The sequence below is a fragment of the Eulemur rufifrons genome, chromosome 7, assembly GCF_041146395.1.
Source record: "Eulemur rufifrons isolate Redbay chromosome 7, OSU_ERuf_1, whole genome shotgun sequence".
Taxonomy (NCBI): domain Eukaryota; kingdom Metazoa; phylum Chordata; class Mammalia; order Primates; family Lemuridae; genus Eulemur; species Eulemur rufifrons.
Window position 1 is genome coordinate 198,805,142 of NC_090989.1, and position 26,851 is coordinate 198,831,992.

Sequence of the window (26,851 nt, forward strand, 5' to 3'; positions counted from 1 at the left end):
CAGGTTATAACTTACAGCACATGAAAGCCTGAAAAACTTAATGATGTACGTCTTTTTTTTTTTTTTTTTTTTTTTGAGACAGAGTCTCACTCTGTTGCCCGGGCTAGAGTGCCATGGCGTCAGCCTAGCTCACAGCAACCTCAAACTCCTGGGCTCACGCGATCCTTCTGCCTCAGCCTCCCAAGTGGCTGGGACTACAGGCAGGTGCCACCATGCCCGGCTAATTTTTTCTATATATTTTTAGTTGTTCAGCTAATTTCTTTCTATTTTTAGTAGAGTCGGGGTCTTGCTCTTGCTCAGGCTGGTCTCAAACGCCTGAGCTCAAACGATCCACCTGCCTCGGCCTCCCAGAGTGCTAGAATTACAGGCGTGAGCCACCACACCGGGCCTCATGTATATCTTTTATAAAAACTACAGATAGGCGACCAACAGTGACAGTTTTGTACCAGAGGACCCATGTTTCTTTTGTGATGTTTGCTTCTGAATGCTCCACAATGATTCAGAAGGCAACAAACTGGGGGAATTCCTTGTTTATCTTTATGTTGATCCTGGAACCTTTAATTAAGAATAGCCACATGCACACACACACAGAGAAAAGTGCAGCCTTGTGAAATAACTGTTCTCTTGGATGGTTACTGTATTTCTAAGAAATGCCACTGAGGAGCATGATCCACTTGGAACAATAAGCTAAAGCTATCAAAAAAAAAGCCTGAATCAGAGATTTTCCTATAAAGTAACTTGATTATATTTAAATGTTTAGAAACATATTTAATTTAGTGGTTATTCCAAAGTATGTTTTTTCCTTTAGTGCTTTTTACCCATTGTAAGTTGGTTGTTTATCTTACTGCGTTACAGAAGTGCTAAATTTGAATCCTTGGTCAGATATACGTATTCTCATTCTTTCTCCTAATGCTGTTCATTCTCTGTCCAGAGTGTTTTTTACTAATGATAGAATGCAATTAATGATACTTCGAGTGGTGGAAGTGTTTTGAAAATTCCTTGAAGAATGTGAGAGCTACACCATCTACCATGAGGCTTCCACGGTAAAAGTCCTTCAAATATCTGTCACAAAAATTAGGGAGAGAAATAAGAGTGAATTATTTAATAAATATCACATTAAGAAAAGCTATTGTGTAATTTAATCTTATAGTGGGCTCTTTTGTAATGTTTAGTTTAGTTTTTGTTTTTTTTTTAATTTTTTTTATTTTTTATTTTTTTATATATTTTATCATTCCAATTTTAGTATATGTGCTGCCGAAGCGAGCACTAAGTTTAGTTTTGTTAGGAACTAGGCACGTAAGACATTTTAATGAGACTACATTAATAATGAAAGTAAAAAGATCTTGAGTACATATTCATATCTTCACAGAAGTAACATTTAAATTGACGCTTCAATTCTTGACAGAAACTTTCTATGAATCATAAGTGTTATGAGTTTAAAATATGTCAGTTTAGTATGAAGATGAAAAAAATAGCGTTTATATGACTGTGGACACATGGAACAATCAAGATCCTACTGACTACTAGCTCTGGTTCACTATGTCTTAGCTAATACTATCCAGTATTCCATAAGCAAAAAGAAAACAAGTAAACACAGGAGTGTTTCTGGCCCAGCTCTTCCATTCCTCTGGTCCTCTAACTATAATAATCCTAGTTACGCTTTTCTCTCATTCTGAGCCAAAGGGAAAAGGAAACTTTTTCATAAATTTCCAGGTCCAGATCGTCGGAGAAAATTGTAGCTATCTTTATTGAAATATGTTCTGGAAACCTTTTTGGGTGGAAAATGTAATACCGTTTAAGACTTTTAAGAGGGCTATAAAATAGATTTTAAGTGCATTATAAATATTTAAGTTTTACTTTCTCTTTCCTAGGTTATATTTAAATTCATCTAAGTTCCACATCTGGATTGCTAAGAACAGACATTTACCATATAAATAAACAACGATGAATCTTGTAGGACTATGTGTTTAAAAGACTGATGGTGAAGTTATGTTTTATGGACTTGAAATGCTACATATCAGTTAAGTCGATTGGTTTGGAGATGACAAGCACCTGTTTCTGGTATGTCTAGCATGGTTCTCATTCGCTGATTCATTCAGTTAGTACACAGAGGATCACTATAGGGAATTAAGCGGCCACTCCTTGGCCAGCTTATAATGTTCCTATGTTTTTACTTTCCTGTATTGAAGAGTGCTAAATTGAGCAGATTGAAAATTCTACTGGAAAACCATAGATTTAAGATAAATAAGTGATATATCCAATTTCTAAAATTCCACAGGTAAAATGTATTTTTTATTCCTTTTCCTTTTTTTCCCAGAGATGGGGTCTTGCTATGTTGTCCATGCTGGTCTTGAACTTGTGGCCTCAAGCAATCTTCCCATCTAATGCATTATTCCATGTGTGCTGCCAATGCATTCATTTTAGTGGACAGAGAAGAAAGGTATCAGTTAAAACACTGTTTTATTATTTATTCAAAGTGTTAGTTCTTAAGGTTAACATTGTCACCAAAGACTCAGATACCTATTATGGATTCCTGGTGAAACTGAGTAGAAAGACTAACTAGGCTACTCCCACAGTTTGTCAGTGTGTTGTACATACAGCTATTCCCACCAAGTTGCAGTCAAAAGAAATTCTTAACTTTGTATATTTTGGAGCTACAAAGTCTCGGATCTAAGACAGCTTTCATTTCTATTTCATCCTATTAAACACAACATGCTAATTAAAGCAAATATGACAATGATGTCATGAACTTATCAATATTGTTTGTAGTTAGAAATGAATTCCATTTTGATATAATATTGGATGCCCTTACACAAAAATCACTATATATAGAAAAGCAATAGCTATTTCTTTAAACATCTTTGTCAAAAAGGATAATTAAACATTTGGATTTCACTGGGAAAAAGGTTGGTCATCTCTAACATTATCTGTGTGTTGCCGAATTATCCAACACAAATATAAACACAGTTGTGCCTATTTCACCTTTCTTTGTTTCTTAATTCTTTAAGGATATGGCTTTGCTATTTCCGACAGATCATCCTTTCTCTGGCCAATGGGACAAAACCAGTTGTTAGTGAAGCCCTCACAGAGCCCTTTAAAAGCCTTTGCTCTTGTACAGGATTAGATGGCAGATCTCATCTTGACCTGACATCCAGGTAAGTGTGTGGGTTTAGGAACATACACTGACATTACTGCATCAGTAAAACAAGGTAAATCTGTCAGCATACTATTTGAAATCACTAGGCATAATAGCAATTATAAGGCTTAAGGGCCCTATAATGTTCACACACACAAAGTCGTAATCAGGTTCTCTGATTCAGATGGTGTATCTGAAATTTCTCCAAGCACCTGAGAAACCTTCAACACTCTATTCTACTGGGTCATGTATCAACTTACTCTTTAAAATGTTATCCAATGATGATAAAGGAAAAAAGAAAAAAAAGCAACCCCAGCACAAAATAGGTGTTGTTTATACATACTTTTTTTTTGACTAGCTGTTTCATTGAAATTATCACTTAATGGCTTGTTCACCTGTGGAGTTTTGATCAGCTACCCAGTTTAAGCTGAGCCAATGCTCCCAATAGTTCTTGATAACCATTCATAAGACTTCTCTTAAAGAGTTCTGAGAGTGTTAGTTATGTGTGAATCAGCTTAGGACAAATAGAGAAAATCTCTTGAGAAGACAACTGTGCTTTAAGAAACATGCCAAAGCAGACATAAATTATTAGAATGCTGCTCTGTCTCTAGAAGTTGAATATTCTGTGGCTTCTTGGTAAAACTAGATCTGTTGGGACTCAGGAAAAAAAGGGAGGTTGAAGAAAAGATAAATCCCATTTTCTTTATTTTTGCCATATTTAGCTTATTGTTTAGTTACCCTGTCTGCCCCCAGAACACAATCTCTGTGACCAGGTAAGAAATTATTTCCTTGGCAGCAAATCCGTAATTCCATCGCTTACTCTCATAAACACCAAAGAAGTAATTTACTAATAGAGTTTGACAGAAAAATTCTTTAATCAAAACAAGTTTACACGTTGACACTTGTAGGTTAACTAGAATAAATCTGTCCAGATTAAAACTATAGTTAGGAACCAAACAGATAATGACTGGTCTATATAGGGGTTCTCTCAGAACAGTGGCTCCTAGTTCCATCGTAAGACCTCTCAAAAGCAAAAATCCAGTTACTGAAATAATTCAAATTTTTAATCTGTAGATGCAAACAGTTATCCTAGAGGTCAAACCGTACAATGTTAGACACAAACTGCTATGTTATTTTCCTGTATTCATATAGTTTGAAAACGTGAGAAGTATCCTTTTCTATCAAAACCCACCCAGTGGCCCAATATTCAAAATGTCTTAGAAATGCCATCCTTTAGTGAATATACCCTTAAAGTTTTTGTTGCCATTGTTTTCACCCTGATATAATCTGTATACATCAATATACAGACTATCTGAAAGTACTGCGATGGGACAGCTAATGCCGACATGAAAATAAAAAGTCCCCTCTAATACAGCCATGTTTTCAAATAGGTTAGTTCCCTTACTTATATTTACTGCATAAGCATCACAGATTGACTTTTTTCCAATTAAAAAAATACTTCCATAATGAGTATTAAGAAAACTTAGAAATGAGACATTTCTCAAAAATAAGATTATTTAGTTTGCAGTTTCAGTTACTCGTGCCTGTAAATGATCTTAGATCATTGAACCCTGAAGCCAGATTCATTCCTGTGTATACCCAGTCCGTTCTCTGCAGGGAGATCGTAGGACTTCACTGAATTCCGAGCCACAAAACTAAATAACCTGCAAAAGTTAACAAAACTCATAGACTTGTCTGTTCAGCATCATTTCTAGTTGGTATGCAGAAGAGTGTATAGAACACACGTCGTTTCACAGAAACAGGATAGTGCAGCACAATGTAGACTGTGAGATTAAAATTAGCTTTTGACAAAAGGAGAGCGTGAGTACTTGTATACCAGTAACATTTTATCTACCATAAAAATGCTCAACTTCTGCAAACCCCACAACCAGCGGAAAGGCAGTCTGGTAAATCCAAGATTTGTAAAAAATATGCACAAAACCCATGGTACTTGGGAAAAGAGGAAAAGTTTATACAAGTGGTAGTTTTAAAGATGTAATTTTGTTCTACTATCAGTTACACATTAACATACATGCTAATAGAAAGCATGCTACAACCATGTCTGGAAAAATAGTTTAACATGTTCTAAATGGATTTTGATCCACATTTACTGTATAACATAGCTGTTAATACTGCACACGTACATTTGGCCATTACGTTTAATTACTTGCAAATGAAGACAAAGGGATCTTCCTCCCTCAAAACAAATTTTAAACATTGAAACCTACCTATGCTTATAAAAATTCGAAACTTTCTTCAGCCTAAATATTTCAAATGAAAGCAATTACAAACTTCTCAAGTATTCTCTATATTCCAGGGATGTCAACCTAGTTATCTAGTGTGGAATCCTTCAGAGGTATTTCTTTTTCTTTTTCTTCTTCTTTTCTTTTTTTTTTTTTTGAGACAGAGTCTCACTCTGTTGCCCGGGCTAGAGTGCCATGGCGTCAGCCTAGCTCACAGCAACCTCAAACTCCTAGGCTCAAGCAATCCTACTGCCTCAGCCTCCCGAGTAGCTGGGACTACAGGCATGTGCCACCATGCTTGGCTAATTTTTCTGTATATATTTTTAGCTGTCTATATAATTTCTTTCTATTTTTAGTAGAGACAGGGTCTCGCGCTTGCTCAGGCTGGTCTCGAACTCCTGAGCTCCAACAATCTGCCCGCTTCGGCCTCCCAGAGTGCTAGAGTTACAGGTGTGACCCACTGCGCCCAACCCCTTCAGAGATATTTCTGTCTCTCCATCTCTTCACTGGATGGCCCAAAGAAAAGGGGAAAAGAAAGTTGTGACAACGGTGATTAGGGTTTTCTGATGAGGAAAAAAAAAAAAAAGACATTAAATCTGTGCATTACATTTTTTTAAAAAGACAAACAAAACCAAAAATACCCAATTTGTTATTAAGACACTTGTCATCATTTCTCGTTCAAACTTTTATATTATCATGTTTTATCTTGTCTTCCCAAAGTGTTATGGTGGTCAAGCAAGTACTCAGGGAAGCATAATGGACCAAGCCTTCTTCTCCATCATTTCTAGCTTTTAATTGAATTCTCTTTAAAGAATATGGAAATGTTTTATCTGTGATGCCAACATATTACAAATCTTAATAATACTTAGAGACAACAGGAACTCCCTTACTTTCAGAATGAGAAGGGATGCTTGATTCCAAGTCCTTCAAGTGGACAGTGGAACAAACTATGATAAGACTTGGATAACTAGTTCCATATCTGGTTATATTAGGGTAAGTAGTATAAAATAGCCTGTGATTCTCCATCTAATTCTTAACATACTGTCACACTCAAAATTTTAAAAAATGTGAAAGCAAGTTATTTATTAATGGTGTATCAGTAAAAGAAGTCCAGGGAAAAATAATTATTTTCTTTAACTAGGTTGCCACCTGGCCCCTAAATACACTGGCAAATTTACAAAGTTTTTTTATTTTTGCCTTTTTGCAACTTGCTTACTGAATTCAGGAACTGACTGATCAAAAGATAACCCCTTGTACAAATAACCTTGGAACAGTATTGTGATTAAAAACTCGAATTCAGGAAAAACTTGCAAGAAGACCCATTAAAACACCGCTTCACTTTTATTGCTGGCCTCGTGGTTGTCTTTGCTTTCTTCATTGCTATGTCCATTATGTTGTGGCGGATTACTGTCTTGAGCATCACATCCTCCACTGAGAGTCTGTGAACCATGAGAACTATTGCAATGGAAAAACTGTTAGAGCTTACAAAATAATACTTTAAGATGTCCTCTAAAGATCCAAAATCAAAACTGCAATATGGCCCTCATGTTCCTAGTAGCATCTTTTACTTGAAATTACATTGTAATATAGTCCTTGAATTTTAGGATTAGGTTTTGATGCTATCCTCCTGCCCCCCAACAAAAAACTGGAATAATGATTTCATTAAAAAGGTGTACTATCTCCTCCTAATATCACCGAAATCCTTTGGGTAGCTAAGGTACCGTAAGAAGTAGGGTTACTACGTGTATCTTTGGGTACAGGAAGTAGATTATTAATGTGATTATTCCATTTGTTACCATTATCAGGAACACTACAGGGTGCCACAGCTCTTTAGTGCATCATGATTTATTTGACTTCTTAGAAAAAACAATGCAAATCATAAATTTTTAAATTTATAATTATTGGTATTTTAGAAGAAAAAGCATTGTCATATATCCTAATTGATATGGTTTTTGTGCCTACTAAGTAAACAATCGTGGGGGTGGATTTCCTGTAAATCCCATTCCCTAATGAATGAGAGTAAAAGAAAAAAAATCCAACTTCTTCTGAAATGTTGGTTTCTACCTTCAGCAGCTCCCACTAAAATGTTTAATAACTTGGAATCTGGGGAGCTGATAGTAGTACTGTGATTCTAATAGTCCTTTATAGATACATCCTGAAATGTTTATGAGTGAAATGGTATGTCTGGAATTTGCTATAAAATAATCTTCAGGGGTGGCACCGAGAAAGCTTATGGGGTACAAAACCACAAGATCACGCATTGATAATTGCTGAAGGTGCTTGATGGGGATGTGGGAAAGTTTATTTCTATTTCTGAGTAGGCTTGCTTTTTAAACCTCATGATAGTGCATCAAGGCAGTTACTGTTATATTTAATTAAAAGGAATGATGAGGGAAGAGAGGAGGTGGAGAAGAGTCCGACCCAGAGAAGTTAAGTCACTTATTCAGGCCACACAGGTGCCTTTCCATACCAAGTTGCCTCTACGAACAGAGAAAACAGTACTTCTTGATTTATCATGTTTTGCCTTTTTACTTCCATGCTTCATCCTGGAAGTTGGTATCAGCATATTTAGCTTGGACATTGCAAACAACTGAGCTTGGCTCTGAGACGTGAGATCTCCATTGGGAACTGCTTTGGTTGAAGAAACGAAATGTGATGTGTCCTTCTTAATTGCTAGCTCGTGCTTTTTGCTCATTGGTTATTTTTTAAGGAACAACTATCATTCTTGTTCTCCCGTGAGTGTAAGGGTTCTCTCATGCATTAAGATATAATTTAAAGGGCATCTCCCAAGGGGTGTAAACATATGGTATAGCTAATTTCATTCTGGAAAATTCTGAAATGATAATGTCCAGCTCTTAGCAATTGGTTTTCATCATACGCTGTCTTCTTTTCTGATAAGAAAGATCCTAGTGGAGCTGAATGTGGATCTATGTGTTCAGCCCTTGGGGAACCCTCCAGGGCCAACCCAGGACTGAACACAGCCTATGTTTCCACTTAGAATTGTGCTCTCTTGGGGCTATTGTAAGTATGGGGGTGATGATCCTAGAAACCCTCTTGTGATATCTTAATCTTTTGCAAGAGCAAGCAGTCTTACCTTGACTGCCAGATGTTAATAAATAACGCTCTATTGAAAATTCAGGGAGCACAAGCCTGTTGTGATGTGTGCTTAAACCTAGTTGACAAATTCCCAGGGGCCTATCTTCAAGCAGCCTCTTTATCAGTCTCTTTCTTTCTAGTAAGTCTTACAGCATTTTACTCTGCATGTTATTAAAACACAAACTCATGTTTTCTGTCTTCCTTTCCCTTTCCCCTCCCCTCCCCTCCCCTTCCCTTCCCTCTTCCCTTCCCTTCCCTTCCCTTCCCTTTCCTTCCCTTCCCTTCCCTTCCCTTCCCTTTCTCCCCTACCCTCCCTTTCCCTTTCCTTTCCCCTTCCCTTTCCTTCCCTTTACTTTTTCCTCTTCCCTTCCCTTCCCTTTCCTTCCTCCCTCCCTCCCTTCCTTCCTTCCTTTTCCCTCTCCCCTTCCTCTCTCTCCTCCCTCCCCAAAACGTTCTCTCCTGTCACTTTGCAGTCATTCTCTTCCCCCAACCCACATGCCCAGGCAATAACTGATTTATTTTCTATCACAATGGTTTTGCTTTTTGTAGAATTTCACATTAATGAAAATTTTCCTTCACTTAGCACCTTTTGAGATGCATCAATGTTTTTGCATGTACGAGGAGTCCTTTCCATCTTATTGGTGAGTAGTGTTTTATGGAATGTAATTATCACTAAGTTTTGCATCTTTTCTTCTGTATAGCCATTCACCAGTTGGGAAATATTTGGATTATTTCCAGTTTGGGAATATAGTAAATAAAGCTGCTGTGGACATCTATGTATAGGTGGGGGTTTCTTAGACACTGCGTCTTGTCTATTGCCTAGGGTGGAATGTAGTGACACAGTCATAACTCACTGCAGCCTCAAACTCCTGGGCTCAAACAAGTCTCCTGCCTCAGCCTCCAAATAGGGTGGACTATAACTGAACCCCACGCCACTCACCTAACTTTTCTCTTTTTCTTTTATTGTTTATTTACTTTTTTATTTATTTATTTATTTATTTTAAATATGGAACGCTTCACTAATTTGCGTGTCATCCTTGTGCAGGGGCCATGCTAATCTTCTCTGTATCGTTCCAATTTTAGTATATGTGCTGCCGAAGCGAGCACTTATTGTTTATTTTATTGCTATTATTTTTTGAGACAGAGTCTTGCTCTGTCATCCCACCTAGAGTGCAGTGGTGTCATCATAGCTCACTGCAACCTCAAACTCCTGGCCCCAAGTGATCCTCCTGCCTCAGCCTCCTGAGTAGCTGGGACTACAGTCGAGTGCTGCCACACCCAGCTGGCTTGTCTATTTTTTGGAGAGATGGGGTCTCGCTGTTTTGCTCAGGCTGATCTCGAACTCCTAGCCTTGAGTGATCCTCCCATCTTGGTGTCGTAAAGTGCTGGGATTACAGGTATGAGCAACTGCTTCTGGCCTGAGTACAGGTTTTGAGTGGATGGATGTTTTTATTTCTTTTGGGTCAAAGCAGTGAGATCACTGGGGTGCATAGTAAGTATATTTTAACTTTAGTTTTTTGGGTTTTTTTTTTTGTTTTGTTTTGTTTTTTTTTTGAGACAGACTCTTGCTCTGTTGCCCAGGCTAGAGTGCTGTGGTGTCAGCCTAGCTCACAGCAACCTCAAACTCCTGGGCTCAAGCGATGCTTCTGCCTCAGCCTCCCGAGTAGCTGGGACCATAGCCACGCGCCACCATGCCCGGCTAATTTTTTTCTGTATATATTTTTAGCTGTCCAGATCATTTCTTTCTATTTTTTTTAGTAGAGATGGGGTCTCGCTCTTGCTCAGGCTGGTTTCCAACTCCTAACCTCGAGCAATCCTCCCACCTCGGCCTACCAAAGTGCTAGGATTATAGGCATGAGCCACCGCGCCTGGCCTTAAATTTATTTTTTGAAAAGCCCAACTATTATTCAGAGTAGTAGTTGCTTCATATCCTTTCCAAAAATTAGCATCATTACTCATTTAATTTCATCATTCTGGTGCCTTGTTGTGTTACCCTAGTGTGGTTTTAATTTTCATTTCCTTGACGAGTAAGATGTTGAGCATCTTTGCATGTGCTTATTTGCCAGGTTTTTAAAAATATTCTTTAGTGAAATGTATAATCTTTTGCCCATTTTTAATTGGATTGCTTATCTTTTATTGAATTATAGGAGACTTTTATATATTCTAGACATGCATCCTTTGTAAGATAAGGATTTTTAAGTATTTTCCATGTGGTTTACCATTAATGTTCTTAAAATATCTTTGGAAAAGCAAAAGTTTTTAATTTTGATGAAGTTTAGTTCATTAATGTTTCTTTTTTTTTTTTTTTTTTTTTTTTTGAGACAGAGTCTCACTCTGTTGCCCAGGCTAGAGTGAGTGCCGTGGCGTCAGCCTAGCTCACAGCAACCTCAAACTCCTGAGCTCAAGCGATCCTACTGTCTCAGCCTCCCGAGTAGCTGGGACTACAGGCATGCACCACCATGCCCGGCTAATTTTTTCTATATATATTTTTAGCTGTCCATATAATTTCTTTCTATTTTTAGTAGAGATGGGGTCTTGCTCTTGCTCAGGCTGGTCTCGAACTCCTGAGCTCAAACGATCCGCCCACCTCGGCCTCCCAGAGTGCTAGGATTACAGGCGTGAGCCACCGCGCCCGGCCTATTAATGTTTCTTTTATGGTTCATGTTTTTGTGTCCTAAGAAAACTTTGCCTAACCCAACGTCACAAAGACTTTTTCTTTGCTCTCATCTGAAAATTATATAGGTTTAGCTCTAATCTTTACACCCGTGACATATTTCAAGTTATTTTTTTATAAATGGTGTAAGGTAAAGGTCGTGGGTTTTTTAATATGTGTCTATTCTCATGTTGATCCAGCGCCCTTTAAGACTGTTCTGGGCCGGGCGTGGTGGCTCACGCCTGTAATCCTAGCACTCTGGGAGGCCGAGGTGGGCGGATCGTTTGAGCTCAGGAGTTCGAGACCAGCCTGAGCAAGAGCGAGACCCCATCTCTACTAAAAATAGAAAGAAATTATATGGACAGCTAAAAATATATATAGAAAAAATTAGCCGGGCATGGTGGTGCATGCCTGTAGTCCCAGCTACTCGGGAGGCTGAGGCAGTAGGATTGCTTAAGCTCAGGAGTTTGAGGTTGCTGTGAGCTAGGCTGACGCCACGGCACTCACTCTAGCCTGGGCAACAGAGTGAGACTCTGTCTCAAAAAAAAAAAAAAAAAAAAAAAAAAAGACTGTTCTGCATTGATTCTTTTTTTTTTTTTTTCCACCCCTAGAAATTCTTGAAGATGCATTGATTCTTGAATATCAGTTGACCATATATGTGAGGATCTAGTTCTGAACTTGATATTCTGTTCATTTGTTATCATTATATGAATAATATGCTATCTTGATTACTGCAGTGATACTGTAAACCTTAAAATCAGGAAGTATAATTCCTCTGACTTTGACCTTCCTTTTCAAGATGATTTTGGCTCTTCTAGGTTCTTTGTGCTTCTATATAAATTGGAGAATCAGCTGGTCATTGTCCACCTACACACTGCTGGGATTTTGATAAGGATTGCTTTCAATCTATAGATAACTTGAAGAGGGGGAGCATAATTAACATCTTAAGAACACTGAGTCTGTCAGTCTCTGAACATGTATACATCTCCTAAATAGGTCGTCTTTAATTTCTCTCTGCAGTGCTTCAAAGTTGTCAGTATACAGGTTTTACGCTTATTTCATTTTTCCAGCCTGCTAGTTTTATTGTCACTGTGTGGCTCTGTTCTTGTCTTCTACCTTCCAGATTTTCCTAGCCAAGGGTGAGCACTTACTTGTCTTCACCTGCAGGCTCTAGAAGACAGATTGGCTGGGTTGTACCTGAACTATGGGTGGTACCTGTCTGGGCCAAACAAAGAAGTTTAGGTATAAACTTGGGAACAAAGGCAGCAGTCAGTTAATTTAGGGAAACCTGAATCTGGCAATCAGGTATTATGAAAACCAAAGACAGGACTTGAATTTGGCTAGCTAATGTCCGAATAGGAAGAAGGTCCAGGGTGTTGGTGTAAATTGGGGAGGCAGCATATTGGCAAATTCCAAAAGAGGTAGATCGAGTCAGTAGACAAGGAGGTGGCGGTGAGTGACGACAGCCTCTGGGAACACTGGGTATCTGTGAGGATTTAGTTATTAGGAAAATTAAGAACCACATCCCCAAACTCAGTCAACTCTGTTCTTTTGTACCCTAATTCCTGATGCGTCTATACCAGGGAATACTACTTTGGACATTTCTCTGAGGATGTAATACTGGGCTCCCAGCTATCTGGATCCAGAGCCCACAAGAGGAGGGTGTGTGTGATTTCTCTGTTTTATAGTACTTGAGATAATGATAAAGTAATACTGCCCCAGTCAAAATTACTCCATAGGAAACTATGTTCAATTAGATAATATTATTGCTGGGAATATTTTGAAATTTCAATAATAGAGTTGTCTTCATAGGTTTTTTGTTTGATTTTGTTTTATATGTAACTATCTTTTTTATTTTATAAAGATTTTTATATTTTTAGAATAAGCCAAAAATAATATTAAATCCAAGTCTGGAGAAAAAAGCATGGGTGATCAAGCTGGTAATTGAGTTTAGGTCAAAAATGAAGATGTGACTATAAAGTAATAACATTGGCCTATAAACTTCATTTTATGAAGGAGACAGTAACGCTACAAATAGGTTAATTAATTAGCTTGGTTTTTCGTATAGTCAAGAAATGTCTAAGTGAAGGATTCAGATACGCACTCTTAACCACCATGGTTATACTGCCTTCTGCCATGTGACTATCTATCTGCCTTATAAAGTATAATGGTGAGCAATTTGTAAGTTAATAAACACTATATAATAGTACTAACCGAAGTTGACACCATGTTTCTATTTATCTAGTAAATTCCTTTTACTTGTAAAGTACAAAATATTTTAATAGCAAAAACTAGCTCCGGAGGATGAAGACGAGTAGAAAGCATAACTTGCTACTTGTTCCAAGTTTTCGTAGTCCCCGTGATTAAGTCCCTGTCCATCGTGGGCAGCCATGCAGAGTGGTGACTGGGTAAGAAAGGAAGTTTGGAGTCAGGTGAATGTGAATTCACGTCCTATTCTCACCACTCACTTCTTGGGTAACTTGGTACAAATAATGTATTTTCTCTAGGTTTTAGTTTGATAATCTCCAAAGTGGGAATAATAATAGCACCTCATTCCCAAAGTTGTTCAGAGCAGTGGTCCCCAACCTTTTTGGCACCAGGGACCGGTTTCATGGAAGACACAGATTGTGGGGAGGGGAGGCAGAGCTCAGGCGGTGATGTGAGTGATGGGCAATGGCTGCAAATACAGATGAAGCTTTGCTCACTCACCCCCCCCACCTCCTGCTATGTGGCCCAGTTTCTAACAGGCCATGGACTGGTACTGGTCTGTGGCCCAAGGGTTGGGGACCTCAGGTTTTGAAGATTAAATGTACCAAGCATTAATATATTGTCTGGGACCCAGAAGCACTTGATAAATGGTAGTTTTTGCTTTCAGTGAATTAATTTAGTTTATGCAGAACTCAGTCCTTTTCCTTATTTTTCACTCCCGACAACCACCCTACACAAACAGAAAGCCCCACTCACCTAAGGGTGTTTATGTGTATAGCACACAAAATTGAGGAAATGGACAGGATTTACATCACAGATACCTTACACTTTAAAATGGAATAGTAGGGGCTGGGGGCAGTGGCCCACTGCCATGATCCTAGCACTTCTGGCAACATAGCAAGATCCCCTTCTCTAAGAAAAGAATACATAAATAAATAAATTTAATTTTAGGGAGTCTCTTCAGACCCATTCTGGTTCATGGGGTGCCTTATTTAAAAAAAAAAAAAAGGGTAGCTTGGGGGCTGCCTAATTTTAAAGAAATGATTGACATGTCCATTCTTAAAAAGATGTATCCATCAATTTCAGGAGTCTTGAGCTCCAGCCCACCAGCGCATGCTGAGCCCTGTCTCTACTCTCTTCTGCGCCGCCCTTTGACCTCCACATTGCTTTTCACTTCTAGTGTGTGAAAGTTTGTCTCACTTCCTATCCATTAAAGTCTTTCCAGTACCAAATCTTTTTTTCCCAACAGGATTTTTTCCTGAGCTGTTGATATAATAACTTTTTTTCATGCCCATTGACATTTCGTTTACATCTTAGAATTCTGAATAAGGACTTCATGTGGCAAAGATTTCCACTACCAGAAATAGAGGGTGAGGGAGGGCAGATTCTAAATAACTCTTAGAGTCCAGAGAGGTAAAGAAGATAATATACCAAATTATACCTGAGAAACCGTTTAGGTGAATTCAAAGTTTCCTTGGGAATCATCCTGTGTGGTACTCAATTCTGCTTTGTTGAATGATACATTATGTGAAAAGATTAGCAAAGGAGTAAAGAACGTCAAAGATGGTGGCATATTTTTGCAGAGGCTAAAGCAGCATAACCTCAGTAAGGCATAGATCTGCAGACTAAAGTTCTCTAAAGCAGAAGCAATGTCTAATGGCCTCAAAAGCTGTGAAACCAGAGGCATAGCACTTCCAGAGCAGTGAAAGGGTCTGGATTCAGCTAATTCAGTTTTCTCACTTTCCACATGAGAAACTGAACCACCACCCAATTAATAGCACAGCTGAGGCCAGAGTCGAGGTTTCCTGACTCATGGACATGACATCATGGCTGGCATATAGGTGCCATCCAGACTGGTGCCATGGGCCCTATGTGGATGTAATAAAATGAAGATGAGTTAGCGGGTGCCAGGATGGGGGAATATGAGCAGTGGGTTCTCAGAAAACCTTGTTCAAGGTACTTTACCTTTCTTGGCTTAAATTAATTCATCTATAAAAAAGGCTAATCATGGGAAGAAACGTTGGGAGGTGGGATATGTTTACAGCATAGATTGTGGTGATGGTTTCATGGGTGTCTCCAAACTCTAGATTGTGATTTTGGTTTCATACTTTTCTCTGCTCATTGTCATATATATTAAACATGTACAGCTCTTTGTATGTCAATTATATATAGCTCAGTAAAGTGGTTCTTTAAAAAACATAGATCTAATTCTTCCCTCAAATGCCCAGTTTGAGGAATGGAAATGTAATAATGCATACGAGATCTCCATCCTCACGTCTGGAGCCCAGTAGGCACAAAATGAATACCACTGTCCTGCCTTTTCTCAGTCATACCAGTGTACAAGTTGGATTCAAGGGCAGATAACATCAAGTAGGAGAAAATAACAAGCACCAACAGTTGGGAGACTATGAAACATGTAGGTGCTTAGTGGGTACACTGTGGGGATGAAGGCAGGCTGCGCCTGTCTGTCCTTCACGGTGTCAGCTGGCAGGTGGATGAAGCGGAGTGCATGGGTAGCTCTGCTCCAAGTTCCGTATCCAGGAATGGTGGATGCCAGGGCCAGGTTGGTTTCCAGCCTGAACATCCATTTCATTGCTCTCCACTCATTTGCCAAAGGTAGGCTCAGTCCTCTTCTAGTTCCCAGATCCGATCTTGACGTGGGGCCAGATGTGCTCAGTTGGCTCCAACTCCACATTTGGCTGCCAGTCTAATCCTGATGCCTAGACTGCTGCTTGCTCTCCTGGCTCAATCCCTGCCCCTTAACCTTTCTACTTTTCCCTCGCTTCCTTGTCGTTCTACCACATATGCCTGATAGGAAGCCCACCGCCTTGTCTCCTTGGCACCTCTAGTGTCAGAAATTACAGTGGCTGCCTGGCACATCATGATTTCCCCGAAGGCCAGGCCTATGTTACCCATGCTGGCCTGTAGCTATGGCTGAAGGAGGCAAAGGAAGATCCTGCTGACCTATCAAGCTCTTTCCCAAGAATTAAATAAAATTTTAATGATACATAACAGATATACATGTGTTCACAGAAGTGATAATTTAATTCGTTCTTATAATTTGTAAAGGTCAAGTCAGTGTAATTGGGATATCCATCACCTAAAATATATGTCTTTTCTTTATGTTAGATCTTTCCTGAGAATTTTGAGAACTTAGAGATGGAAAATGGTAAGAGCCAGTCACCTCTGGAGACAGTCAAAAGAGGAGTCCATGGGCCAGGTGAGGTAGCTCATGCCTATAATCCTAGCAATCTGGGAGGCAGAGGCAGGAGGATTGCTTGAGGCCATGAGTTTGAGACCGGCCTGAGCAAGAGCGAGACCCCATCTCTATTAAAAATAGAAAAAATTAGCTGAGTATGGTGTTGCATACCTGTAGTCCCAGCTACTCTGGAGGCTGAGGCTGGAGGATTGATTGAGCTCAGGAGTTTGAGGTTGCTAGGCTGATGCCATGGTACTCTATCCTGGGCAACAGAGGATACCCTGTCTTAAAAAAAAAAGAAGCCCACAAGATCTTCCTGTTTCTAAAGCACTAACCCTGTTACCACACCTCTTGAGACATGGCTGTTCAAGTCTACTGTTGTAAGCTTCCACAGTCAATGTACGTTTTGCTTATGTGATGAAAGATGGATTTGTGATGCTTGATTCCAGCAGGATCCTTATGCAGTACTTACCTGGGCTCAATGTGCTCTGTTCCTAGTCTAGTAACTCATCCAGTCAACTGACACAGCCAGGCCAAATGCTCAAGCATAACAATACACACTGGCATTTGACATTTGTCTCAGGTTCTCCAGAGGACCATAATTTTTGGAACTTACTCCAGTCATGGTGATGTCTTTATACACCCATTTATCGTTATTGAGTATTTATAGCACACTGGGTACTGTCCATGGTCCCGGGGTTATAAACAAGAGAGCAGACAGCATCCCTGCTTGTCAGCATTATGGGCTAGCAGAGGAGACTGCCATACCATGAACACTGTCAGAACGAAGGGCTGAGAACTATAATGGAGCTACATGTATGGAGCAATAGGAGCACAAAGGTGGGAGCAAATGACTATCCTCAGAAAGGGAATTAGGAAAGTCTTCAAGGAGTAGCTAATGTTTAACATTAGCATTGGAGAATGAGGAAGAGTTCACCAAGAGAAGAGTAGTACTGCATTCAGAAAACTCTGCAGGAAGTTGGGTGTGGTGGCTCATGCCTATAATCCTGGCACTTTGGGAGGCTGAGGCTGGGGGGTCTCTTGAGGCCAGGAGTTTGAGACCAGCCTGGGCAACATAGTGAGACCTTGTCTCTACAAAAAAATTTCTAAAAAGTAGCAGAGCATGGTGGTGCATGCCTGTCATCCTAGCTAGTCTGGAGGCTGAGCCAGGAAGACCATTTGACCCCAGGAGTTGGTTGCAGGGAGCTGTGTGATTACACCACTGCACTCCAGTCTGGGGTCTGGGCAACAAAGTGAGAACTTATTTCAAAAAAACCCTAAAGAATGACAAATTTCTTAACTACTAAGCCTAAGAAATTCCATTTTGGGGATTTATCCCACAGATGTATTTGTGCATAAATGACTTATGTATAAGAATAAACATTGCAGCATTATGTGTTAAGAGTAAGAGATAGAGGCCAGGCGTGGTGGCTCACACCTGTAATCCTAGCACTCTGGGAGGCTGAGGCAGGAGGATCGCTCAAGGTCAGGAGTTTAAGACCAGCCTGAGCAAGAGCACAACCCCATCTCTACTAAAAATAGAAAGAAATTAGCTAGACAACTAAAAACATATAGAAAAAATTAGTTGGGCTGGTGGCTCATGTCTGTTGTCCCAGCTACTCGGGAGGCTGAGGCAGAAGAATTGCTTGTCCCCAGGAGTTTGAGGTTGCTGTGAGCTAGGCTGACATCACGGCACTCTAGCCTGGGCAGCAGAGCAAGACTCTGTCTCAAAAAAAAAAAAGAGTAAGAGATAGAAACCAATCTACATGTAAGTTAATAGATCATTGGTTAAATAAATACAGTCTATCCACTTGATGAAAGGCTATGTAAGTGTAAAAAAAGAATGAGGAAGCTCTCTATTTACCAACATGAAAGATCTTTGAGACACAATGCTAAAAAAAGAAAGGTTCACAATGGTACTGCCTCTTGTTTGTTTTGTTGTGTGATTTTTTTTCTTTCTTTCTTTTTTTTTTTTTTTTCCATTCAAGACAGGCGCTCACTCTATCACCCAGGCTGGAATTGGCAGCAAGATCAGAACTCGGACTGCAACCTCGAACTTCTGGGCTCAGGTGACTCGCCAGCCCCAGCCTCCCAAGTAGCCAGGACTACAGATGTACACCACCACACTTGGGTAGTTCATTTTCTTTTTTGTGGAGATAGGGTGTCTCTGGGTGTGTTGCCCAGGGTGGTCTCAAACTTCTGGCCTCAAATGATCCTCTCATCTTGGCCTCCGAAAGTGCTGGGATTACAGGTGTGAGGCACTGCACCTGGCCTTGCCTCTTGTTTTAAAAAGAGTAAAATGAGAATATATGTTCATATTTGTTCACATTTACATTAAAATTCTATACTATTTATATACATCTGATTAAAGGGGTTACTATTAGGTACACTAAGGTGAGAACTAAACAGACAGTGGGGTGAAAGAGATTGTTCATGCAACACATTTTTTAATTTTTTAACTGTGAAAATATTATCTATGAAAAATTGTTTTCAAAGAACACGTTGCAAGGAAACGCCAAAGTTAGATACAGGGCTTAGAAGACAATTTTTTAAATTGTTCTGTGGGTCAGAAACTTGTTGGTAAAAGAAAACAAGGGGAGAATGTTTTGCTGCACCTTCCTTCTAGTGGTAAGTAATACTCTAATAGCCGTCTGTTCAGCAATAAGTTTATATGAGAATAGGCTCCTTTAGAAACAGACATGAGTGGAGATCTGTGGCTGATGGGAAAGGAAAACATTGGCAGGGAAATTTGCAGATTTGAAAGCAGATTTTTTATTCCTTCCTATGTGGGTGTATTCGTTCCATTTAAACAAAAATTTCTTCTGCTTTATTCCTGAAAGTCTGTGAAGAGTTTTCACTGAAGACACTGGGAAAAGAAAACAAATAGATCTGCCATCTTATTCTTAGGCTGGCATAACAAGACACCATAGACTGGGTGGCTTATAAACAACAAATTTATTTCTCAGTTGTAGAGGCTGGGAAGTCCACGATCAAGGTGCCAGCAGATTGTCTGTCTGGTGAGGGCAGCCTTCTGTTCCATGGATGGCACCTTCTTGCTGTGTCCTCACATGGTGGAAGGGGACAAGGCAGCTCTCTGGGGCCTCCTTTATAAGGACTCTAATCGCATTCATGAGGGCCCCACCCTCATGACCTAATCATGTCACATAGGCCCCACTTGAACCCCCACATTGCTGGGTTTCAACATAAATTTTGGGGAAATACATGTTCAGACCATAGCAACTGCATGCCCTAATGTCATCTTCCAATTAAAAAAAAAAAATCCTCTGAACTTTTGAAATTCGGGAGTCTCCATTGTGGACATGATAAGACACAAGACTGAAAAGCTTTTACTCTCCCCAGCCAGTGGCCCTGTGAAAGTTATTAGACAAGGCTGGATTGGTTTGGTTTGGATTTTCATTCCTCCAATACTCAGTGTGCTCCTCTTTAAAAGAAGGAGAGCAACGCTACCATCTTAGATGTTCCATGCCATCTGGTTATGATAAAATTTGTTCAGACACTCAGATGAGAGAAGATATAATTAAGGAAAATCAGTATGTTCGAATGAGGGTGTCCTCCGGCAGTTACCACTGGTTGAGAGTTCAGTTCTCAATTTTAAACTTTGTAAAGCGTTTTTGTTTTCCCTACACCAAAGGACAAATACATTTGAGGGGACTGACCAAAACTGAGGAGAATCTTTGTTTTAGGAGATGGTTACTGTTTCTGTCTGTTACTACCTTCCTTCCTTTGAGGAACTGCTTTCCTCCCATCCACTTGCCGACTCTGCCTGCTGACATCCACCCCTTGCTGCTGGGGGTGACCTGCTCGCTGTCAGTCTGGTGGGACCATCAGTCACAGTATCTAACCATGTGGCATCAGGGTTACCTAGATTGGGCCAAACCTCGTAGCCCATTCCCTCAGCCCCAGTCATTTGTTCAAAGGAACGAGCCAGTCTGTGGTGGGCATGTGTCCCAAGCTGGATGAATCATCCTCTTGGGTTGGAGGGGCCTTGCTTCTCAGCTCACAGAGCCTAGAAGGACACGAATAGGGGACAGCCAGCAGCCATGTAAACTGTGTGTGCATATTGTGGAATTCAGAAGGCTACCCCAAATTCTCACGAAGTCATTTTACGTTATTGGCATTATGAGTGGTTAAAACAAAGTGTAGTGCTATGATACTTACTTTCAATTTAAATAGGCCGATTGACCTTTTGAGATGGTCAAATATGCAAGATAGTTGATCAAGTCTGAAAAAAGAACAGTACAGACTGGCATGGGAAAAGATTTCATAGATCTGAGGGACTTTAGTAGAACCTTGAATGCTCTGGATGAACAGAGAAAAATAGTGACCATATTTTAGGTAGCTGGAATGTTATTCGCCAAAGTGCCACGAAAGAAGCGGGTAAGAGCATCAAGCTGACTAGGACAGGGGGTGAGTGTCAGCAGGCAGATAAGTAGGCCAAAAACACAAGATTCAGATGTGGGAGTCTTGAGACTAGAGGAGGAGAGGGAGTCTTGAGACTAGAGGAGGAGAGGGCCCAGCATTGACTCGAGGGGAGAGGAACTAGAGAGAGAAGGGAGAGAGGACAAGGACTGGAGGGAGACATGAGTGCTCTAGACAATGGCCATGCCTAACAGCCGTCTGTCTACGTCAGTAAATCTCACGTAACCCTGTGCCCCCGATGACCTGTCACCAGGGACATAGCTGTGCAGACCAGGGGTAGAGGTAGAACAGGGCCATCTGAATGCGGGCCTAGTGTGGGTGGCCAGAAAGTGCCTCCCACAATATGAAGGGTTGTTGAGCTGCGGACGGTGAAGAAGCAGCAGATGCAGGAGAGCTCTCTGCCCTCCGTCTGTTGCCTAAAGCAGGGGATGGATTTATGAAAACAGAAGGGGCCCCGCCTGCGCTTTCTACCAGGGAGAAAAAGGGTAACCAGTGAAGACGGCTTTAGACCTTCTCAGCCTAGAGATGATACCAGAGGAATCTCTATTAACAAACTTTACTAACTGGACTTTCTCTGCCAGTTATTTGCCTTGCCCCAAGTGGCCACCCATAGAGACTCAAAGTCCTTGTCCTTTGTCTTCTTACTTCTCTAAAAATTTACTGGTTTTTTGAGGGGGGTGTTTTGGTTTAGTTTTTTGTTGTTGTTCTTTGTGTTTTTCTTCCGGAAACAGAGAGAGTCTGGCTGTGTCATCCCTGCTGGAGTGCAGTGGCATCGTTAGAGCTCACTGTAACTTCCAACTCCTGGGCTCAAGAAATCCTCCTGTCTCAGCCTCCCGCATAGCTGGGACTACAGGCGTGCACTGCCACGCCTGGCTAAATTTTACTATTTTTAGTAGGGATGGTGTTTCGGTGTTGCTCAGGCTGCTCGGAGCTCCTGAGCTCAAGCGATCCTCCCACCTCGGCCTCCCAGAGTGCTAGGATTACAGACATGAGCCACCACGCCTGGCCACATTACTGGTATCTTCTGTCTTCGCTTTCAAAGAGGATTGACTCAACATCCAATTTAAAATTTTAAATTAAACCCAAAGGAGAAAATAAATTTCCCAGCTAGGACTCTTAAATGTCTTATTGTACACAGAGGGTAAAGCCTGTGGCAGCAGAGTTGGTTTGCAAATAGTAATAAGGGATTCGTGCTGTCCCGTGTGCACCTGACTGTGCACAGTAATGGGCAAGGTCGAAGAAAAGGACTTTTGTTGTTGGAGTCCAACTTTTTCTTCAAGTTAGAGTTCTTTAGCTGTCCTCCAGCCCCCTGAGCTGCTCAGCCATGGTTAGTCCATGTCCTCTTATGTAGACTAGGTGAGGCATTGTAAGGTGAAGCTCCAACAGCAGGGGTTTGTTTTGTCGGTATTTCTTGTTAATAGTTAGGCAGCTGCTTTTGGATGGGGCCTAAGTATTGTGGGTTTTGTGTCATGGACAATTTACATGAAAATGTGTATTGGTGGGACTTAATATGAAATCTGAACAAGGTTAACCTTAACTCCACTGGTGATGCAGTTGGTACCATTATGACTGCGTTGACTACAACCCCACTGGTGATGCAGTTGGTACCATTATGACTGCGTTGACTACAACCCCACTGGTGATGCAGTTGGTACCATTATGACTGCGTTGACTACAACCCCACTGGTGATGCAGTTGGTACCATTATGACTGCGTTGACTACAACCCCACTGGTGATGCAGTTGGTACCATTATGACTGCGTTGACTACACAGCAGATTGTAGAATAGGAATCCTGGAGAGGAGCAGACCTCTAGGCTGTGGTTCACTGTCCAGAGGGATAATTCCTACTGTGGCAGCGGCTGTTGTTATTGAAGGCATTTGGCCTGTTTTTGGCAGCATCTTTTCACGGTTTTTTCTGTACCTCTTTCCTCCCTTGCCTAGCTCCTGTCCGTCTCCCTTGTCTAGCTCCTGACTGTACTCTCTTCCCTAGTCCCTGCTGTCCTCCCCTTTTTTTAAAGCATTTGCTTGTTTTTATTCTAGCCCCTGCCCATCCTCCCTTTCTTAGGCCCTGCCTGTTCTCCCTTTTTTAGCTTTTGCTTGTTTTTTCTAGCCCCTGCCTGTCCTCCCTTTCTAACTACTGCTTGTCCTCCCTTTTTTTTTAACTTTTGCTTATTTTTTTCTTAGCCCTTTTTTAAAATCTTTTGGTTGTTTTTTCCTAGCCCCTGCCAGTTCTCCTTTTTTTTTTTTTTTTTTTAGCTTTTGCTGCCTCTTTTTTCCTGGCCCCTGCCCGCCCTCCCTTTCCTAGCCCCTGCCAATCCTCCCTTCCCTGGCCCCTGCCAATCCTCCCTTCCCTAGCCCCTGCCTGTCCTCCCTTCCCTAGCCTCTGCCAATCCTCCCTTTCCTTGCCCCTGCCAATCCTCCCTTCCCTAGCCCCTGCCAATCCTCCCTTTCCTTGTCCCTGCCAATCCTCCCTTTCCTTGTCCCTGCCAATCCTCCCTTTCCTTGTCCCTGCCAATCCTCTCTTTCCTCGCCCTTACCATCCTAGGCCCGCCATTGCTAGCTGCAGGCGTATATTGGCTTTACTAAAGGAGGGGATTAAGGAGCCTTTATGTTCTCTAAAGTCATCAAGAGAATATTGATATAAAGACATTTGAGATATTCAGTTATAAACAACCTTCTTCATACGATGGTAAAGTATTCCAGCATTTTTCCCCATATCTGGTAACTTAGTTCAGGTTCTTAACATTTATTTCCTGCTTGTTACATAGTTCTACTTATCGCTGTGGAACAAACCACTGCACAACTTAGTGTAAAACAACAACCATTTTGTTATGCTCACAAATTGTGTGTCCAGAATTCAAACAAGGTTGTCTTGTCTACTATGTCTAGGAGCTCAGTTCCAGGGGATATAAAAAGGACAGGGGGGTTGGAGCACCTGGGCTGGAGGACCTACATCAGAGACCATTCCTTTGCTGACATATCTGGCACCTCGGCAGGTCAGGTTAGAACCCTGGGCTCAGCTGGGACTCTTGGTCAGAGCAGCTACGCAGGAGGCCTCAGTGTGACTACAGTTCTTCCATGGTGATTCAGGGTCCCGTCAAACAAGGCAAAAGCTAGTCCTGCCTTTCATGGCCTATTAATATCTTCAGAAATCACGTCACATTACTTCTGCCATTCTGTCCTGGCTAAAGCAGTCATAAGCCTACCCAGATTCAAGGGGAAGGGGCCCACCTTCCTAATGGGAGGTGTATCAAAGACTTTGGGATCATGTTTTTAAACCACCAAAATAGTGACCCTTTGGGTTTGTAATCTGACCTACCATTTTATTGTGTGGGATTGGGCAAGTTATTTGATTTGCGTGTGCCCTGGTTATCTCATGTATAAAACAAGATGGGTGATAATGACGACCTCATAGGGGTGTTAAAAGGGCAAGGGCTTCCATCACTTGTCTCCTTTACCTCTTTGTCCTATCTCCTCCTCTCTCCTACTCGCTGCACTGGTAGTCCCAGGGGTCGCCTTGCTGTGCTTTAAACACACCAAGGGTGCCCCAGCCTCAGGACCTTGGCACCAGCTGTTCTCTATGCCTAGAACCCTTTTCTTCCAAATATCCACATGACTAATGCTCTCACCTCCTCCTCTTGTTCAAATGTCACCTCAGTGAGACATGCTGTGACTCCCTGTGGCCTTCCCAATGCCGTTGAGCTTGATTTAATTTCTTTCATTGCATTTGTTATTCTCTAACATACTCTATAGTTTACATATTTCTTAATGTTTATTGTGTTTTGTGAGTTTCCCCTGCAATACTAAAAGCTCTGTGAGAGCAGGAATATGTGTTCTGTTCCTGCTACTGTTCCAGATATCTAGAACATGCAAGTCATTTATTGCAGGTGACCAGTAAATATTGGTTGAATTACTGAGTGATTAAATGAGACAAATGGGTAAAGCATTTAGAAGAATCCCTGACACACAGGAAGTAATACATAAATGTTAGTCATCATCAGCATTAATGGTCTCTTATGGTCTTCTGATTTATCATTTCCTTTTTTTATTCTTGACCTTATATGAACTTTGACTACTGATTTATCATTTCTATCCCCGTGTCCTCAGCCTCTCCCATCTCTAGTTCATGCCAGTGAGATTATCTTCTTTCTCCTCTTTTAAAAGAGTAGGCTCCTTTCTTAAAGGGATGTGTGATGGAAAGAGTCTGGGCTTAGAAGTGAGCGTTAAAAATGGGAGCCCAGGCCAGGGGTGGCGGCTCACTCCTGTCATCTGAGCACTGTGTGAGGCCGAGAGGGAGGATCACTTGAGGCTGGGAGTTGGAGGCTGTAGTGGGCTATGATGATGCCACTGCACTCCAGCCTGGGTCACAGAGTAAGAACCTGTCTCAAAACAACAATGACAACAACAACAATAACAACGTTGCTTTCATCTTCTTTGATATGAACAATATTACAAAGTAGTTTGTTGAGTTTACCAACGGGATGAGGCTTGTTTTGACCTGTAGGTATAGCAAGGGACATTTTTCTGCACAAAAAGTTGGCAAAGAGAAAAGTATGAAGGCAGTTGAAAGCAGCAGTGTGTGCATGTGGAGTGAGAAGCCTCCCTCAAGCAGAAGGTGGCGGCCACAGCAGCGTGGGGAGTGGAACACGTGATCCTTCGAGCACACGCAGGGGCTGAGGGAGCAGGAGCAGTGAGGCACTGACGCGTGTGGAAGTGCACACAGTGTGTACCCAGAAGCACAACTCTCGGACCTGAGTATTTCACAGGGCTACGGGCATATATGTTCTGTTTTACCTTTATTGAGCATATCGAGTGCTTTATTCATCTATTCAACAAATACTTCTCAAGGGCCACACAGTCTAGCTGTTTCTTTAAGCACATTGTTTTGAATTATTAGCAGCATAATGTAGAAAGAAATTGGGAATCCAGATTTGTTTTGGATCTCTCAAGTTCTGTGGCTGCACCCTCACCTGGGGAACAGTGACAGCTGTTCTGCTGCTTTCCAGCCCGTGGTGGGGGTCAGATGTGCGGGCGCGTTTGCTAGCACGTGGAGGAGCTCCGCTCAGTGTGACTGCAAGACAGTCCTTCTACTCCTGTTCTCTCTGACAGCCGCATATCCAGCGTGTCCAGCCTCTTTCTGAACACCCACTTGAACTTCAACACTTGATATTTGTCTTTCAACATTCCTCGCAAATTTGTATCTTGTGGTTAAATTCCTTTGAAGTGCTAGATAATTTAGGATTAAAATTAAGGCAGTTCTGTTTTTTCAACTATAGGCTCTTAAGGCTTGGCAAGTACTGTGTGTTCTTTGATTTCCTTATCTTTGTGTATTGCTGTGTTGTAGGACACATCTTGCAGAGATGGCCTTACATTCACCTCTCACACCAGAGGTTGCCATGGAAGTGAACAGCCTGTCTGTGCTGTCGTTGGCAACTACCGGTTCCTCGGAAGCCTCGGTGAGGGGGCTTACAGTACGGTAAAGCTAGCGAGGCACGTGCTGACAGCAAGAGAGGTAAATGCAAATTATGCTTATTTCTGTTAAGACACTTGCTCTGTTTATTTCCACGTGAGAGAAAGAGGAAGAATATATATTTGGGCTTATTTCTAAGCTAATCAAACTTTTGTAAAAGAACACAAAACACATGTTGTCTGGGAGTTCTTTTGCTTTCACATTACTTTAAATGTTGTACATATTATATTGACTGTTTGAATAGTCTTCACCTTTAAAAATGGGTAGTGTTTTATTCTTTTTCAGTAGTAAATGTCTGCCACCACAGTAAAAATTGTCTTGAACTTCAAGTACGCACTTCTGTGTATGTGCTCATGGTACTTGCAGATGCATAGTACTGTGTATATTTACAGATTTATCCTCAA

The 26,851-nt window shown here is 41.1% G+C and overlaps 1 long non-coding RNA gene and 1 other non-coding gene across 3 annotated transcripts; one reads left to right on the top strand and one right to left on the bottom strand.

The window, feature by feature from the left end:
* The first annotated feature begins 934 nt into the window (after positions 1 to 934).
* Positions 935 to 26,524, top strand: LOC138387108 (uncharacterized). 2 transcript variants are annotated; one of them, XR_011233912.1, is made up of 4 exons: positions 935 to 1,043; positions 1,872 to 2,061; positions 3,034 to 3,155; positions 26,322 to 26,524. It is a non-coding gene; the product is annotated as an uncharacterized lncRNA (long non-coding RNA). The 2 variants fall into 2 exon arrangements; XR_011233913.1 differs by lacking the exon at positions 26,322 to 26,524 and adding an exon at positions 16,466 to 16,586.
* LOC138388736 (U6 spliceosomal RNA) lies at positions 9,476 to 9,582 on the bottom strand. Its single transcript, XR_011234227.1, has one exon. It is a non-coding gene; the product is annotated as a U6 spliceosomal RNA (small nuclear RNA).
* Positions 26,525 to 26,851: the final 327 nt, after the last annotated feature.